This window comes from Saimiri boliviensis, chromosome 15 (assembly GCF_048565385.1).
Source record: "Saimiri boliviensis isolate mSaiBol1 chromosome 15, mSaiBol1.pri, whole genome shotgun sequence".
Lineage (NCBI taxonomy): Eukaryota > Metazoa > Chordata > Mammalia > Primates > Cebidae > Saimiri > Saimiri boliviensis.
In genome coordinates, this window is record NC_133463.1 from 44,501,376 (window position 1) to 44,520,926 (window position 19,551).

General features: G+C 42.1%; 1 protein-coding gene and 1 long non-coding RNA gene across 3 annotated transcripts in view; one reads left to right on the forward strand and one right to left on the reverse strand.

Annotated features, from left to right (window-relative positions):
• The window catches only part of PAG1 (phosphoprotein membrane anchor with glycosphingolipid microdomains 1), a 67,489-nt gene that overhangs the window by 24,500 nt on the left and 23,438 nt on the right, over nt 1-19,551 (forward strand). The gene's annotated exons all lie outside the window — the stretch shown is intronic.
• The window catches only part of LOC141581462 (uncharacterized), a 93,245-nt gene continuing 82,995 nt past the window's right edge, over nt 9,302-19,551 (reverse strand). The window contains exons 3-4 of the long non-coding RNA XR_012514106.1: nt 18,318-18,526; nt 9,302-9,426 (exon numbers count right to left, since the gene is read on the reverse strand). This is a non-coding gene — a long non-coding RNA (uncharacterized LOC141581462). The remainder of the gene's footprint in view (nt 9,427-18,317; nt 18,527-19,551) is intronic.

A 19,551-nucleotide genomic window follows, 5' to 3' on the forward strand; every position in this document is an offset into this window, starting at 1 on the left:
TTTTTCCAATAGGCAGCCAAAGTTGACACGTACAGGCCTTGAGAACAAGCAAGGAAAGCGTCCTGGGGAGGTCTTTCTATAGCATAACACTCCTGCTCTTTCTAATTGGGTAGCTTGAATAGCTATGAAGTTATTTAAAGAAGTTTATTTTCAAAGGGAAAGAAGCTTGCCAGTATCTGGAGGGGGCAGAAAGCACATGTTGCTTGCCCTAAATCTCCATCCTACAAATACCAGGAGAGTTTGTCCTGATTTTGAAAGGATTTGGGAATTAACATCCTGTTTGTGTCAATGCATGGTGTTTGCTTTAACTTTTGTTTGGCATCTTATTTCACCTATAAGATCAATGGAAGTTAACATTTATTGAGGACACTTGCTAAGTATTACGCCCTGTGCTATAAACATCACTCTGTCTCATAGCCAGGAAAGATAGAATTATTCACTTTGGAATAAAAAGTCAGAGTTTTGTTTTGTTAGAGAAATCTTACCTCAGAGTAATTGAATGTTTAGTCATTTATTTATTCATTCATCTGGTGACCTTTATTGAATACATATGCTATTCAAAAAAATAAGTTTAACATGCCCAAAGACTACAAAGAAGCTATTCATTATCTGTTGCTTCATAACAACCTTAGTAACTTTAGATGAATGTGTATTTAGCTCTTGATTCTGTGATTGATAGTTTAGGCTGGGCTTAGCTGGGCAATCCTCTCATCTTGGCTAGGCTTGCTCATGCAACAGTGGTCAGCTGTGGTTTGGCTTTGCTGATCCTGGTGGAGCTCTCTCACACGTCTGGGAGCTTTAGTTGAGGCAAGCTGGCTGACCAAGTTCTGGTCCTTTGGCCTCTCAGCCAACAGCAGATTTGTTGGAATATGGAGTTAGGGTTTCCTAGAGGATGCCTGAAGTATGCGAAGCACCTTAGGCCTGGTGTGAGAACTGGCACACCACCACTTCTGCCACATTTCCTGGCCAAAGCAAGTCACAAGCCCAGTCGAGACACATGGAGTGGGTAAAGAGATTTCATTTCTTAAAGGAATGTACTAAAAAGTCACATTTTAAAGGACAAGCAGAAAGGAAAGAGTGAGCAATTATGGTTAATTTTGCAGTCAACCACAGGTAGAAAACCTTAATTCTATTTTGGGACATTAAAAGATGTTCCTGAGAAATGGTTACATTTGAGCAAGTTTCAAGGGTAGAAAATATATTTCAGGTAGAGGCAATAGCATAAGGAGAACTGTCAAATTGTACTTTGATTAGTGAAAAACAAAATGGAAATAGTAAGTTCCCTAAACATAGAAAATGTCTAGCCAACACTGAGCATGTGGAACGCACTCAGCCTGTACTTTATCATTTACATCAAAAGGCCGTGAAGTGACTAAGAGTGTAGGCCCTTAAAGCAGGTATAGTAACCAGATAGCCTTACCATTTACCAGCTAGTTGAACTGGAACAATTACTGTGCCTCTTTAGTACAATGAGGACAATAATGCCTCCTGTATCGGGTAGCATTTGCTGCATAACAAACCACCCCATGACTTCACAGCTTAAAAACAACAGCCATTTTCTCAGCTCCTCATTATACAGTTTTATAGTTTGGGTCATCTTAGGTGGGAGTTTCTTCTGGCCTCAGTTGGGCTCATGCCTGTGTCTTTGGTCAGTTTGCAGTCAGCTAGATGTCTCTGCTTCTGGGGGTGACTGGGTATTGGGGGAACAATAATGACAACTGGAAAACCACATTCTCTCATCATCCGGCAGGCTAGTGTGGGCTTATTCACATATAGAATCAGCAGGGTTTTAGAGTGAGAATAGAAGCATTCAAAGCATATGGGCAGGATTCAGCCTTAACACATCATTGCTTCCACTGAGGTCCATGAGCTAAAGGGAGTCACAAAGCCAGCCCACCATGAAGAGTAGATAAATAGACAGCATTTATTGCTGGAAAGAGCTACAAAGTCATGTTACACAATGTGAGGATACAGGGAAGGGAAGACTTGTGACCATCTAGGGAATCTTTTATACCTATCTATAGCTCACAACACTCCTATGAAGAAAAAGTTAAATGTAACTTGATTTTTCTAGGTGAGGCTCCAACCTAAAAAGTACCAAGCTAATCATAGGTATTCAATGTATGGATTGAATATCTTTTTCCTGTAAAAATTAGAAATCAGATTTTAAGCCAAAATCTTTAATTGCTTACTTTTATAGAATATCACATGAGCCTCCAAGTGCTTCTTACAAAGGTGAAACATTATACATTCTTTCCCTGTTGTAGAAAGATAATGTAAGTGGGGAAAGCTCACCACCTCTGAGTGTGTGTGTATCTAGGCATGGAGTCTAGGTGCCAACACCTAAGGAGGCTGACAGAGCCTGGCAGCTGCACTGTGTAAAAAAAATATGCTTTCTCAATATAAAGGGTCAACTCAGGAAAAGAACCAGACATGGTGAAGTACAATATTTCAGCTCCCAAAATATTTAAGGCCTTTTATAATGGGTAAGAACTCATTTCAAAACCTATGCAAAGAACAAAAACCTCAATAAATTGTTATTGATTTTTTTTCACTGTTACAAGTATTTTCATATAGCCTCATATAGTTCTAGATTGATCCATACATTGCTTTTGGATCCCATAAATTGCATTCAATGGAGATTTATTTATCTAGCAGCTAGAATACCTCTAATCAGTGATGTGAACTGGATGAAAAAATACCTATCCTCTTTGAAATAAATAGAACATCAAAGGGTATTCTTCCAAAAATGTGTAGTATAGAAATATGGCAAATGTGCATTGAGGGTGGTGACTGCCTTTTTTTTTTTTTTTTTTTTTTTTTTTTTGAGACAGAGTTTCGCTCTTGTTACCCAGGCTGGAGTGCAATGGCGCGATCTCGGCTCACCGCAACCTCTGCCTCCTGGGCTCAGGCAATTCTCCTGCCTCAGCCTCCTAAGTAGCTGGGATTACAGGCACGCACCACCACGCCCAGCTAGTTTTTTGTATTTTTAGTAGAGACGGGGTTTCACCATGTTGACCAGGATGGTCTCGATCTTTCGACCTCGTGATCCACCCGCCTAGGCCTCCCAAAGTGCTGGGATTACAGGCTTGAGCCACCGCGCCCGGCCGTGACTGCCTTTTTATGATTATGGAACTTCTAAGCTCCTTAAAGGCTTAAAGGATAGAGATCAGATGGTCCTTGGGCTCTGCCTCCTGATTCCAGCCTGCTTTACCCAACCCACCACCTCCAGAAGCTTCAAGGCCCCCAAAAGTGCCCTCTATCCGCCTGATTGTACATCATTCGCGAACACTGAGTCTCCCTTATACTGCTGTTCCTCTTGTGATTTTACAAAGTCTTAGTAGGGGAGTGATTAAGCACTGTGGCTCTGATCCTCATGTCTCTCATTTTCTTCCTCTCTGACAGGGGAAGCTTCTAAAGCTACGAGCCTCATTCCTTATTTCCTTAACAGTGGTTGTATGAAGACATGTTGACGTGGTCATTCTATCATATTTGGAGTCATTTGCACTTAACAACAACACAAATATTGAATCCCCAACAATTTCTGTCACCAGAAAAGAAAAAAGAATATAAATGAATTAACATTTTTAGGATAGCCCAACATCAGGTTTGCTGATGGTCTTGCTTTGGCTTTCAAAGCCTGCTGGTCCCTGCCTTGCTCTATGGCACTGGAGTATGGGTCACTTTCTGGAATGGCTTCAGTGCATTTGCTATAAAGAGTAAATAGTTTGTTTTCAACTCTCAGTTTGTTTTTAAAGTAATGTTTCATGGGCCATGTAATGAAGTACCTAACGTAGTGCCAAGCACATAGCAATAAGTATTTGTAGACTTGATATGTCTGTCTGTGCATGCCTGAGAATGATTTCCGGTTTATAAAATTTGTGTTGTCAAGGAAAGCAGTTTTTGTTGCTACTGATAAACCATCTGGGGCTTGATATTCTAAATTTGATGACTCTACTTATGCATAATATCTTTAAGGGAGATTCCACATTTTTGATGTTTGTTTGCCAAACTAGAGTTATGTACAAAGTTGTAAGCCCAAAATATGAGAATTTTACCCTGGCAAACCCTACAAATATTTTAAATGACTGCAGTGATTTTTTAGTAAATTAAACATAAATGCAAATTTGTGGGACTAGACTTCAGAGATCCCTGGACATTCTATGGTTTTTAATACTGGTACTGTAAGGAATTTATATTATATTGAACATGTTGTATTAAGCATATGTCTTGAGGCTGGGTACAGTGGCTCATACCTGTAATCCCAGAACTTTGGGAGGCCGAGGTGGGCAAATGACTTGAGATCTTGAACTCCTGTTCAAGACCAGCCTGGTCAACATGGTGAAACCCTATCTCTACAAAACATACAAAAATTAGCCAGGTATGGTGGCAGGCACCTGTAATCCCAGCTACTCGGGAGGCTAAGGCAGGAGAATCACTTAAACCCCGGGGGCGGAGGTTGCTGTGAGCTGAAATCATGCCACTGCATTCTAGCCTGGGTGACAAAGTGAGACTCTGTCTCAAAAAAAGAGGGTAGGAGGAACTTGATATTGAATTAGGTACGGGAGGAAACTGAGAGGATGGTAAACAGGGAGGACTTGGGATTTGATCTTGGGCAGCTAGCTGAAGATGGCACTATTTCCAGAGAGAGGAGCCCTGGAGGATGACCCCTGGGCAGAGAACAATGGAGAGTCCAGCCTTGTGCACACTAAGGTGGAGGGCCTGGGGAACATGCAAGTGGAGAAGCCCAGGTGCAGCTGGATATGGGATGGCAGCTCAGAATAGAAGCTTGGGCCACAGATACAATTCTGGGGATCACGGCAACCTAATGGGAATTGAAGGCATGGTTGTGGATGACATGTCCAGGAAGATAACATGCAGCAAAATCAGGGAAAGGGCCCAAGACCACACCTTAAACAACTATGATATTTCACAGCTAGGGAGAGGAGCCAGCTTCCTGGGGTGTTTTCTCAAATGTGTGGTTACCATAGTTTGTCATCATCCTTTGACCCATACCTCTGCCTTTTAAATTGGCATATGAATGATAATGATTCTGGATAGTTACAATGTCTGAAATTTGATCTGATATTTTCTCACAGAAACTCATAGACAAACTTCTGTCTTGTGGATGTGAGTTGACTGACATGGGTAGGCAAAATTCTTGATGGCTATTTGATGATTTAAGTGATAGAAGTGAAAAAACAATGTTTTAAAAGTTCTGGTAGATAGATTTAGAGGCTTGATCAATGCAAGTTTATATTATCGTTAGACTTACTAGCTAGTGCCCAGGATTTCCTATTGCATCACACAACACAATGTCTGGTTGTGCCTCTTTTCCTGACATTAAGATTCATCCCTGGATTCAGAAGAATCTGCTTCTTTTAAACATTCAATGTATATGTAATATATTCAAATGTTCAGCTGGTATCTGATTATTTCTCTATTTTAGTTACAGCTGCATTAAATTCAATTATAAATATAAATCGTAATAGCAGAATCAGCTGCTTCGAATGCAGGAAGATGCAGATTCTTCTTTAAGTATGTTTTTGAAAAAAATAAGATTTTGCTAAACCACCCAGGGAAGCAGCAAAAGGAATTAATATTTATTGGGTGCCTACTCTGGGCAAGGGCACTGCACTATGCATGTTGCACGAGATACAAGTATAGCTGATTTTGGTAGGGGTTTCAAATCTACTTTTCTATGCTGAATGGCAATCTGAGATACTGAAGATACTGAATGGAGCTGACATGCAAACATAGGCACATGTTTGGAAGGCTGGCAGAGTACATTATCAATATGGCTTAAAGCGCTAGTCTAGACCCAACAGAAGTGCCTCAAAATAGTGGTAGTGCCCAACTGTCATTCCATATGTCAGGAGGATTTGTCCTGAAGATATTGCAGCTGACTCCCTGGCCAGTACTCTCAGTATCATGTGGTAATAATGGGAGGATAAGATTACAAACAAAAGATCCCAGGCTGTAATGAGTCCACTAACATTAAATGGATGCTTTCTGCAATATACCTCCCATCTCAAGCCGACATGTATGGAAATGAACAATCACAAGAGACCCAAAAACTTTGCCATGGCAGACTGAGGACCCTATGCCAAATAAACATGGTGTTACTCCCAATAGAGTGATCTGAAGAAGCCTCAACACATGATTGGAAGTACAGTTTTAGACATTAATGTCTAGCCGCCTTCTGCTGGAAATGGAAAGGAACAACTAAGATTGCAAAATGTGCAAATGGAGAAGCCCTCCCTAGCAGAAGCTTAGAGCCAGTCAGAGGTCAGCAAGGCACAGGCTGCAAAATGCCTTCTCTGCAAAAGTAGCTGGCACTGTGAATCTAATTAAAATCCCAACATGTTCATATTGCATGAGGGACTATAGCTTAAAATAAAATTGCAGCTGTACACACTCATTATCTATTAACCATGAGTAGTTTCAACCTTAAAGAATACAGGACTATATTTGATACTATTCTTGGTGAGACTGCAAAGATATGCATTCATTCACTCCATCAGTATTTACTAAGCACCTGCTCTGCCATTTTCATGCTGCTGATAAAGAGATACCCGAGACTGGTAATTTATAAAGAAAAAGAAGTTTAATGGACTCATAGCTCGATGTGGCTGGGGTGTCCTCACGATCATGGAGAAAGGTGAAAGCTATGTCTTACATGGCAGCAGGCAAGAGAAAATGAGAACCAAGCGAAAGGAGTTTTCCCTTATAAAACCATCAGATCTTGTGAGACTTATTCACTACCATGAGAGCAGTATGGGGGAACCACTCCCATGATTCAATTACTTCTCACCAGGTCACTCCCATAACATGTGGCAGTAATGGGAACTACAATTCAAGATGACATTTGGGTGGGGACACAACCAAACCATATCAGTGCCTTATTTATAGCTGCAAAAACAACAGGGAGTTTGTGCTCATGAAGTTTCTGTTCTAGAGGGTGCGCATACAACAATAAACACAAAGGCCAATCAATCATATGCTTTCAGATAAGGATAACAGGAAAGGACAGCAGAATAATGGGATGAAGGCTGAGTATAGTGGAGTGGAGAAGAGAGCTTTCAAATGGTTGGTCATGCTTTTCTGAGAACATGATCTTTGAGCAAGACTGAAAAAATAAGGAGGAACCAGCTGTACGATGACATGAAGGAAGATCATTCCAGAAAACACACAACTAGTATAAAAGCTCCAGGTGAGGGGAAGCTTGACATGGTCAAGGGCTAGAAAGAAAAAAGCACATGAAAGGTCATGATCAAGGAAATCAAGGAACCAGCTGAGGCTGGGGTGGTTGGGTCCACCTGCGCCATGAGAATCCATCAATTAATGTTAGTTAAACTGAGCTGTACAAATGTACTGTGTCTGTTTAAACAATGAAGGTCAGTAGAAAAGCTAGAGTAGCCTAAATCATAAAGAAAAGTGATTGTCACAATAATGTGTAGATTTCTAGGACATTGTTTCCCTGAGAATTATGGACCATTTTGCAAGTGGATAGAGAAATGTATTTTAGATCAGCTTTGACATACAGGCTAAAAACAGTGGTGCTACCCTCAAACAAGGAACAGGACAAGAGATTTTATATGTTTCTTTTGAAATTTTTATATTTGAAAATACTTTTTTAAATGCTATTTTAATTTCCATAATACATTATAATAGACATATAACTTTTAGGTTATTTTGAGGGATACAGAGAAAAATGCATAGACATAATATAGCAAACAAGCAAAAAAAAATGTGGCTCAAAATCCCTATCTTCTGAATCTGAGTCTTTATATTATGTGAGTTCAGGTACTACCTTCTGGAATAGATAAAAAACATGATCTGTTTTGGCCTGGGCTTTAAGGATATGCACGTGCAAAATTTTGGTTTTTGCGAAGCCCAGCATAGACTCATTGTGTGGGAAGAGGGACAATGAGCTGTATCTGTTTTATATTGCTACGTCCTGATTCTGACATATTCAATACTACAAGAGAAATAAGATGACATAGCATCTGCTAGTTAAGAGTTTAGAAATATGAACGAATCATCTGTATACTCACTGATTCTCAGCCCTAACCATATATCCAGATGCCCTGGGGACACATTTACAAACATCAGTGTCCAGGCCCCATCCCTGACTTACTAAGCCAACTTTAAGAGTTAGGCCTGGGCATTCGTGTATTATAAACAGTTTAGGCTGGGTGCAGTGGCTCACACCTGTGTGTGATCGCAGCACTTTGGGAACCCAAGGCAAGATTATCACTTGAGGTGGGGACTTTAAGCCCAGCCTACACAGCCATAGCTAGATCCCATCTCAACAATAAATAAATAAATTAACCAGATGTGGTGGTACATGCCTGTAGTTCTAGTTACTTAAGAAGCCTAGGTAGGAGGATCTCTTGAGCCTAGGAGTTTAAGATTACGGTGAGCTATCTATGATCACACCACTGCACTCCAGCATGGGTGACAGAGAGAGACACTGTTTAAAAAAAAAAAAAAAAAAAAGTTTATGATGGATATCGAGGGTTGAAAACCACTGGGCTAATTTAATAGGTCACCATAGTCTTTAGGACAACATTGGTTTGATTTTAGCCATCTTACTCTTTGTATCTCATATGTTATCAACTGGGTAATACTTAATTCATTATTTTTTTAGGGATCAGAACTTATGGTCCCTAAGGTTAGTTTGATGGGAAAGTCTTTCATTTCTTCCTTCCTTTTTCCTTTTATTCTTTGCTGTTTTTAAAATGTATTTTTCTTCTAAAGCATAATCTGGACATTGAGAACTTTTTAAATCTATAAAGGAATAGTCCATGATAATTAACAAGTTTCATGTATCCATTATTCAGAAATTAATATCTGCTTCTAAAAATATTGAGGTTGTTATAATAAAGATACATACGGGTTTTTTTAAAACGTGAAATAAAAAACTTGTAATTGGCATTGGTGTAGAGAGAGAAAAGAAAGAGCTAGACGAAGGTAATTGCTATAATTAAAGATAATTATAGCTTTGAGCATCCAGCCAGCCATGTGAGGGGAAAAGAAGAAAGGAAATATGATTTTTGTATTTGTAGTTTATCTTTTATACAAAAAGGCAAACTAATTCACCAGGACAGAAAGCCTTCTTCTAAGAACTAAGATCTCTAAGAGTTTATCATGCAGACACATAAAGCTTTATGTTCCACACAGTAGAACAGTGTCATTCATAGTCTTATAAGAAATGCAGATAAACAAATCAAGATAATTTCTTATATTAATATTTTATAGAAGCTACTTTTATGACATTAACTTGTCAGTAGTTTCAGCTGCTACCTCAGTCTCCAGCTCATGACAGTAGGACCGTGCCAGCTGCAGTCCTGGAGGATGCTAGGAGTCCGGTGAGCTGTGGCGGGGGGATGTCCTTCAGGTCATCCAAAAGCAAGTCGTAGACTAGAGAAAGCATAGGGCAGAACACCACTCTGTTAGGAAATGTGAGATTGGAATTTGATCTGTCAGGTTCACCCTACCGTTTTAAATTCTTACTGTGGTTTGAGAACTATATTGCAGTCATATACCTTGGTGTTTTAGATAGATCCTGGCTACAGAATCAGAGAAAGATGTATGATAGCTGAATGGCTACTGAAGAACACCTTACATTGTTCCTTTTTTTTTTTTTTTTTTTTTTTTTGAGATGGAGCCTCACTCTGTCACCCAGGGTGGAGTGCAGTGAAACGATCTCAACTCACTACAACCTCTGCCCCCGGTTCAAGCAGTTCTCTATGCCTCAGCATCCCAAGTAGCTGGGACTACAGGCACGTGCCATCACACCCAGCTAATTTTTTTGTGTTTTTAGTAGAGAAAGGGTTTCACTGTGTTAGCCAGGATTGTCTTGATCTCCTCACCTTGTGATCCACCTGCGTCGGCCTCCCAAAGTGCTGGGATTACAGGTGTGAGCCACTGGGCCTGGCCCAACCGTGTTGTTAATTATGTTTAAAGGGAAGCAGTGTTATCAGTGACTGCTAGTGGGCCAGTTGCCCCTGAAGTTTGTTTATTCCTGAAACACCATAACATGACAATTTATTAAGAAGTACAGTGGAGTACATTTTTGAGAGTTTGGAGAAAGGCCTAAGATATGTGATGTGAAAAAGACTTAATTGTTCTTGTTTATGGCATAAAAGCATATTGTTTTACCATTCCTGTCTAGAAATCACGTAACGTTACAAACAGTTGCTTACAAAAAGAATTAGAACAAAGCCACATAGCTTACGTTATTTAATCCGATGGACAAAAAATGATACATACTAACTTCTTTTCCCAATAGCAATAACTAGATGTCAGTAGCCACCCTGATTTTCCTAGATGAGTTTTCTTTTTGTCCTAAAAACACATCTTCCTGTTATATTTTGTAAGTGTCTTGTTCTTGAAGTTGTCTTGAAATAAAGGCATGAGAAATAAGCACACAGTGACTCTCCCTGGACCAAATTCCACTGTTATATTTCTCATGGTATGCATTGGCAGGGTCACTGCCACAGCTATATAGTGCAAACCTCAGGCCTCTAGGAGGTGCCACTCACGGAAGTATAGTCTATGCTTTTAGCACAGCCAGACCTCCTCAAAGCCTCAGTGGCAGAGAAGCTTGAACTCACATTCCTGACTCCATGCACGAGAAGTTCTTTGAGCTACCGTGTTTTATTTTTTAAGTTCTTCTTCTTATTATTTTTTTTTTTAAGATGGAGTCTCACTCTGTTGCCCAGGCTGGAGTGCAGTGGTGTGATAATCTCAGCTCACTGCAACCTCCGCCTCCCGGCTTCAGGTGATTTTTCTGCCTCAGCCTCCTGAGTAGCTGGGATTACAGGTGCCTGCCACCATGCCCGGCTAATTTTTTTTTTTCTTTAGTAGAGATGGAGTTTTACCATGTTGGCCAGGCTGGTCTCGAACTCCTGAACTCAGGTGATCCACCTGCCTCAGCTTCCCAAAGTACTGGGATTATAGACATGAGACACCTTGCCTGGCCTATTTTTTTAAAGTTCTTAATAGAACCTTGTACTAAGATCTGTATTTCTTTTATAATAAATTAACTGAAAATCAAGTAACTTCCACATTTCTAGATGTGTTTGGCACCTTTTTCCTGTACTTCCGTAACACATCTCTAATATATGCCTGTCCCTACCTGTAAAGCTTGCTGCTTTATCATAGGCCACTCTCTCTCTCTGCCTCTCAATTGAATGCCTTTAAAATACCCCTTCCAGAAAAGGAGTGAAAACATAGCATGAGAAGTGAAGGGGGCTGGGCTGTTACAGTGTACAATTCACTCTTATTGTGTAATTTGAAGACTTTCCTTGCTTTCTACTTTCCAAAGAAAGTGGAAATTGGGGGTAGTGTGGCTATATTGACTGCCTTACATACAGAGGGCTTTGAACTCAGCTCGGGGAAGGGCTGTCTTTAAAATGTTAGCTTAATGAATCCATATTCTAAGGCCTCTCCAAAAAAGTTCTTAATACTGTGGCAGAGAATACATATGATCCTTCAACTCGAAAAGCTTCAAAATATAAAACTCTTCGCATTATACTCCAAGACTTTTCATAGACATAGCCTTAACCCACAACTTCCATTTTATTCATGATTTCCAAATAGAAAAAAAAAAATAGAAAATCTTGAGGAAGACAGTGTAATTTTCATTTAGAATTGTATTCTTTCAGTGCATGAGGTCGTGTAATCACATTAGCTCCGTGGCTTTCTAAGGAGGGTCAGTTTTCTGAGTTCTCTCTGTGGACTTCTGGAGTTTCACTGCTTCCTCCGATGGGACCCAATATGAGATTAGATTTTTACTTTCACAGGATGAACCAGGAACACAGTGAGGCTTGTCTACAGAAGCAGTGAGATGGAGAGGGACAAGGAAGAGGTGGCACCCAGGAAGAGAAGTGCCCACATGGGGAGAGAAGGGGTAGAGAACAGATTCAGGACTGGGCAGTGCAGGACTCATACAAGCTCCAGACCCATGTCCTTCAAACGGTTTCCAGTGAATGACCTACTTTGGAATCACTTAGGATGCAAGATAAAAATGCAGATTCTTGGCTGGGTGTGGTGTCTCACACCTGTAATCCCAGCACTTTGGAAGGCTGAGGCAGGCGGATCACTTGAGGTCAGGAGTTCAAGACCAGCCTGGCCAACATGGTGAATCCCTGTCTGTACTAAGGATACAAACATTAGCCAGGAGTCACGGTGCATTCCTGTAACCCCAGTTACTCAGGAGGCTGAGCGGAGAGAATCACTTGAACCCGGGAGGTGGAGGTTGCAGTGAGCGGAGATCGTGCCTCTGCACTGCAGCCTGGGCAACAGAGCAAGACTCTGTCTCAAAAAATTAATTAATTAAAATTTAAATTAAAAACTTAAAATATAGATTCTTGTGCTCCTCTCCAACTCTATTATATCTAGGCCTCAGCCATTTAACAAATTGCCCCATGTGTTACAAGGCAGGATGGGGAGAATGTCAGGGAGTGAGGGATTCTGGAGGGTACCCTTGCCTGGGAAAGACGGCAAGGGAAGCCGACGAGGCTGACAGATGGAGGGGCAGGTGTGCTGAAGGGACCTGCAGGCCATGCGCTCTGGCACCGATGGAGGCTGGGTATTCCGTAAGGCCACAGTCACTCTCATCACGTAAGTTGACAGAACACACACTTGCTTAGAAATGTTCTGTCCCACTGTTGGTGTCTCTCCTAGGGACCCTCCAGTTTTCTCCATATTGCCTTTTCTATAAGGTCCGAAGTCTTTTTAGCTCTCCAAGGTATTAGCAGCCTTTGAAATGAACAAGAACCTCTTCCAAAGAGTATGACTGATTCTGGCCACTGAGTTCCACATTCAGCCGTGTTAGACTGTGAAAGTACAGGATCCGCGCTGGTGTTAGGTGCTGCTGTTCTGTTGTACCAATTTCCCCCACCTCTGTTGACTTAGCTTTATCTTCCCTAAATTGGACAGTGGAGGAGAGGGAGATCGATGTATTAGAGTACATAAACATATACATATATATATATGTCATTCTCACAGAATTCCCCCTGGATTAAGGCCAGCCACAGGCAAAGAGGTAAAGCAGAAAACATCTGCATGGAAAGCCCCCCAAGTCTGTTCCCCCACGTCCTGTCTCTCTCTCTCTCCCCACATCCTGGCCTCAGCCCTGTCATCCTTCTCCTTCCCCTCTTTTCCTCGCCAGGTGACTTGGTCTGTTGCCAGTCACTTATGCCTTGGTGTGATTTTGAATGCATGCATCACCTCTTTCATGAATATTTGCTTGTTTAAGCTTTTGCCTTAACTGTAAAGTGAAAGCAGTTTTCTTCCATTTAGAAAGTTGGGAGAGGTAGGCTCTATACAGCACCTTCCTGGTCCCTGGGATCCAGCCCATCCTCAGAGGCTGACTCGCCCTGGCCGTGGTCAAGTGCACACATGGGAGGCAGTCCTTTCCACCCTCTGAATGTGCAAAGGCTGTCTTTGGAATCTACCAGACACATTGGGGACAGTTCTCAGCTTGAAACAACATCAGTCCAAGGGCACTGCAGCTGCACCAATGCCATGGAGCCTCTGCCACCAGGCTAAACAGAATCAAGCGCAATTATTGTGATTAAATGTTGTTTCTAGTGCAACATGGTAGAAATGAAAGGACATGTGCTTTTTTGTTCTGATTGCCCAAGCTTGGAGTTGAACCATAAATGGCTTTTCATTTGTAGCCAAAATATATTTCTGAATTAGGAACTGAATCCTAAACAGTTTTTACCTCTTGCAAAGTGTATAGTGGTCCGATATCATCTCATATTCATGGTGTGATTAGAAGATGAAATTGGACCTGGCACATAGTAGGTATTTATCAATTCAGTGTTTAATGTATGACAGAGTGTCAGTGAGTAGGAAATATCATCCGAGGTGTTAGTCAAGAAACCAGTGAAACCAACCCAAGGTGCAGACTGTCTGTAGTAATAGAAACAGAAAAGGTCTCCAGAATCTCTCATCACATTTGGAATCTCAAGCTTATCAAGTCCTGAGATTAGAAATTAGATAGATCCATTTCCAACTTGCTTTCTGTGTAAGATTTTCAAAAATTTGGGCACATGCCTGTAAACAGCCTGGAAGGTTCCAGGAGAAGTGTTTTCTTTCTGCATTACCTGTCCATGCACCATCTGCGTGTTTTGGTTCTGTCTTCGCATTTTGTTGAAAGGCTACTCTAAATCTGAATTGTAAATATGTACATATGCCAAGTTCATGTTAATGAAAAAATAAAGAGACTCGTAAGTCAGCCCTGCAGCCGGTGTGCAACGGTGGTGTTGCCAGAGTACAAATGGTGTTTGGAAGAGCTGTCGGGAGTGATTCCCGGCACTGCATGCTGACTAAAAAGGCCATCCATGGTTTCCCTTCCTGACATCCACTTAACTGGTATGGCCTCATCGGGTTTGCCTCTGAATTACTAAGACTGTGCTTTCTGGGGAGTTGAAACTATTGATCACATTGAGAATTTAAGGTTCTTGCTGGAGCAATATTGGCTGTTGTGTGGAAAGCCCTGAATTCTTGTTAGGAAGCAGAAGCTCTGACTTTATCGTCCCATAATCTTTGAGTAAGCTGAAGGCCAGGTTTCAGCTCCAGGGATCCCGCTGTATAACCTTCAGCATCTACACTACTACTACTTCAAATGTAGTTCACAGACCAGCAGCCTGGACATCACCTGAAAGCCAGTTAGAAATGCAGAATCTTGAGCCCCGCTCCAGACCGGCCAAGTTAGAATCTATACCTCAACAAGATCCAGATCACCATATATGCATATAGCAGCTCTTCTATAACAGTCTTATCAAACTTCAGGGTGTATCACCATCACCTGCAGGACTTGTTAAAACAGAGGTTGCTGGGCCCCACCCCAAGAGTGTCTGAGTCATACGTCTGGGGGAACGTCCAGAATTCTGCATGTCAGCAAGTTCCCAGGTGCTGCTAACCGGACCACCCTTGGGGAAGTTCCATTCTCCAAGAACCATGACCCCATCCCTTCCTCTGCAAGGAGCTTGGGAGTCATACCCCTTGAGTCATCTGTCTTCCCTGCCCTCTCCTGGCAGAAAGCCGTGAGGATAAGCTCTGAACATATATTTTCAAATACAAGTTCTGACTTTCTCTAATCAAGCTAGTCTCTCTTGATACATTCCCCCAGCCCTAAGTAATTCACAATAACACCAGTAAATAACTTGGAGGGGTGTGTTTTGAGGATTTTGGTTCTATTTTTTATGAGTCAAGAAATATTTTTGCCTGGCTATTAATATTTTTAAAACATCATACAGATAGCTGTGATTGAAGCACTGGGTAATAATCTGAGCCACATGTTTGCCAGTGCTAGGTAAAATGTTAACACTGCTTGGTTAAGCCAGCCGTCCTTACGATGGCAGTACATCTGATGGTGTGGTAGAGACCACAGGACATGTCCTCTAACTTGGCACCAGCTCACAGTGAACTGGTGTTACAGACTTCTCTGTTGATACTCCCTTGGCATATGAAATGATCATCTGCTCTTAAATTCTACTTCACCAATCTTGAGGGTTTACTTTTCCCAGATCAAGCATCTTTTGCTGTGCAGTCCCAGTGAGGTGGTAGCTGTCTGCAGAAAGGGGGCATTTGTAGTTAGCCCAGGCTAAACAAGTGCTAAAAGGAAGTGGATCTTTTTAATATCATGAGCCACGAGTAGGGAATTTGATCGAGAGGCATTTGTGTAAAGCGGTACATTTTTGAACCTCTCAGCAAAGAAACTGAAGTTTGTTTTTTGATAAGTCTTTTATTGTGGAAAGAAAATAGATGGCTGAATTACTGTCCCTCAGAAGCCAAATAAAAACAGTACAAAGCAATGCTTAACAGAGTGTGACTGCAAATAGTGCTGGTCTCAGTAAACCGGCCTGCCTGTAAACACCACATCCATCACAGCAAAGCTGGTGGGATGTCTGCAGAGCCCTCCAGATCCCTTGGAAGGAAGTTTATGATTAATGCAGGGCTGGGAGTGAGCAGCGGGTGAACCAGACGGGAGTGTACATTCTTCTCTCTGGCGCTAAAACAAGTCCTGATAGAGTGAAGTTAAGACTGCCAGGGAGATGGGTGTGGCCCCCACGTCCTCACCTGTCTGCTGCTGTTCCAGACAGGCCAGACACCTAGAGGTACTGGATACATGGGGCTGAGAGTGTGCTGGGTGGTGTTAGAAGAGGAAGTGCTGGGGACAGAGTCTGGGAAGCTACAGCTGCATGACCCTAAATAAGACACTTAACCTTGAGCCTCAGTTTCCTCATCCATAAAATCGATTCAGTAATATCTACCTTAAAGGGTCGTGAGGACAAAATAAAATAATACCCAGCAAAGTGGCTGGCAGGCACACAGTCTCTGCTCATTTCCAGTTTTCAGTGTTTTTTATGTCAAGCCTATGAGTCAAAACTGGAATGTAGTGAGCCTCTTGGGGACCCTGGAGGGAACTTGGGAAAAGCCACGGTGATCAATTATGTGCAGGCAGGAGCACTGTGGAGATACACCTGCCCTGGCCAGGTGGGCAGGTGAGCAGGCTTTTGTAGGTCTTGTGCCCCCATCAAGTTTCAGCATCACTTGAGAGGACTGAGCAAAAGGGTTTCTTCCAACTCTTACCACCTTTGAAGACCTGATCAACACACACTTGCATCCTTTTCTTCCTCTTAACTGTTAATTTAGCCAATAAATATTAATTGCCTACTCTATGCCACACACTAGGGCTACAGTTATGAACCAGGTAAGTCTCTTCAAAGTTCCTCCCTCTTGGAGCTTAGCCCATCAGAGGAGACACTTGAATCACTTCATAATTTCAATTTCGAGTAATGCTAGGAAGGAAAAACTTTCGATTAATGCTAGGAAGTAATACTAGGAAGATGGGTCTCAGCTACACCTGAGAGGTGGGAGGGTTTCAGCATCAGGAAAGCTGCCCCAAGGAAGTGAGACTCATGGGATGGTTAGACTCATCAGATGAAAAATGTTGGAAAGAGAGCCAACTGTTTAAGGCTCGTGTTTCCTTTGAGAAATGGAAAATCCAGCCCCCTTGAGGCTTGCGTCAGGAACCTTGGAGAAGGTGTGAAATTGTCATTGCAGGGAGGCGTTGGAAGAACACAAAGCATGAGGACTTGGTGAGATCCTTGAAGTTGAGAGGCCTCCTGCAGGGGATAAAGACACCAGTATTAACGGTGCTGTGACTTTTCTCAGGAGATGTTCAGCTGCTTCAGTGATGATACAGAGAAGCCAAGTGGCTGTGTTCATTCCAGAGTGAAGGATTTGCCTTAAGGCGGAGCGCGGTGGCTCACACCTGTAATCCCAGCACTTTGGGAGGCCTAGGCCAACAGATCACTTGAGATCAGGAGTTCAAGACCAGCCTGGCTAATGTGGTGAAACCCCATCTCTACTAAAATTACAAGAAAATTAGCTAGGCATGGTGGCACACGCCTGTAGTCCCAGCTACTCAGGAGGCTGAGGCAGGAAATTGCTTGAACCCAGGAGTCCTTAAAATTAATTCAGTGACATCTACTTTAAGAGTCATAAGCTGAGATCGTACCACTGCACTCCAGCTGGGGCCATAGAGCAAGACTCTTTCTCAAAGAAGAAAAAAAGAATTTGCCTTAGACGCACTTAGCTTGTTTTTTAATTGTTTGCTGAGTGCTCATCCCTATTATTCCCCTTCTTTCCTGTATGGCATAAATTACGAATTAAACTTGCAGTTTGAGAATCCATTTGGGAATCATTCTTCCTGCAGAAACATGTATTCAATAAAAATTCCTGACGGGCTCCTATTTCCCAGGTCATAGAGGTGTTGGGAATATGGTGGGAAATGAGGTGGAGACATCCCTGCCCTCAAGGGAATTAGATTGGATGAGCCAACATGCAAGGCAGGAAGAAATAGAGCCTAAAGCCCAGAATACACAGTGTCTGAAACCTGAAACGTTCCATGAAGCCTCCTTGTGCAAAGTGAAGCCCCATCACCCATGTTCCTTAGGCAGCCAGTGTAGAACAGACCACATTAGCCCAAATAGCAGCTCATCTCAGGGTTCTGTCGAAGTGCATGTAATCCATACTTCTAGAAGGACTATGCTCCTGCACTCTGCCTCCCTCCCTCTCTTTCTTCTCCCTCTTTACCATTAAAAATGAACCTTTAGAATTGGCTTCAAGTCAGGATTTGGGAGGAAGCAGCCTTAGAAGTCATTACCCGTCAAATTCACTTGCCTTTTGGCTTCTCTGAAGGCAAAAGTGTTTCTAAACAATAAACTATATTATTTCTGTGATGTAAGTTTAATGTATTCTTGAAGACCAGTGACAGCCCCACATACCTCTCCACCAAAAGGGTCAGCTTTTCTGTTTCTGTGCAGATCGATAGGTTTTGTGTATTCGAAAAGTCATCAGGTTATGCTGACAGTCGGCCGTGAGGATTTATAGCCTGCTCTTAGGATGAGTGCTGGACTCGTACTGAGAGCAGGGTCGGTGTGGTCTGGTGATGTTAAGGCATTACAGGTTTCTTTCATTACTCATTCTTAAACTGCTGCAGAAAGAAATGTCAATATGTTACTGGGTGGGAACATTAGAAAAGAATTCAGAAATCTATAAACAAGAAAAGCTTACCTTCCACCACCCTCTGTGCTTTGGGTGTATTCTGCCCCTGACTCAGTGAAGGATCAAAATAGAGAGACCTTAGTAACAGTGGTATGTAGGCAAAGCCTTTGTACCTTACCAGGATGGAACAGTAAACATCTGGGTAGGTGATTCCCATGTGTTTCCTACAGACACTCCTCTGTGCAGAGTTCAGTGTGGCAGGCTTGTCTGTAACAGGCTTCCCTGTTACCTGAATGGAAGACTACCTGAATTTACGCACTTTAGCTTAAAACTCTTTCAGGGGGCTTGAGGATTCTGTTGAGAGGTTTATTTCGCCTTAGCCTGTGTACAGCTGTCAGCGTGTTCACAGGACCAGGGAACCCACGAAAGAGTCTGCTTCCTCCGCCATCGTTAAATCTGGTTAATTTGGAGCCCATAAGGTGTCGTTTTACTGCATGGTTCTCGTGCCTGGTAATGACCAGGAAGGAAGAATTCCCACCGGGATTAGGCCTTTGACCTTATTTCATCCAACAGTGAAGGGTCATGAGTGGAGGTGGTTTGTCAGGCTTAATTATGTGTCAACTGCAACAGCTGTAAAAAGGTAATGACTATCATTACTGACCTAGACCTGCTTCAAAGGAACTCTAAAGTGTCTGTTCCCAGAGCTAATCTCACTGGCCATCCCAACTCGACCAAATTATTATTTATAGAATTCGCTGTGATCAGAGAACCTACCTGTTAAGGATGTTTGGCTAAAGAAATAAATTAGCTGCCATTTGGTCTACACCTTTCATTAATTTTTGTGGCTTTCTTTTCTGTTGGAATTGATCTTGGTGGCTGATAGTGCAGGCTAATTAAGACAATTCAAATGCCGAGCATAAGGCACCAACAATAATTGAGCAGCTTTCCTTGAGAAAGGAAGCTGCATAGGGCTGAGAACAGAATTATGCTGCCACCTTGTGGTTAAAAGTGACA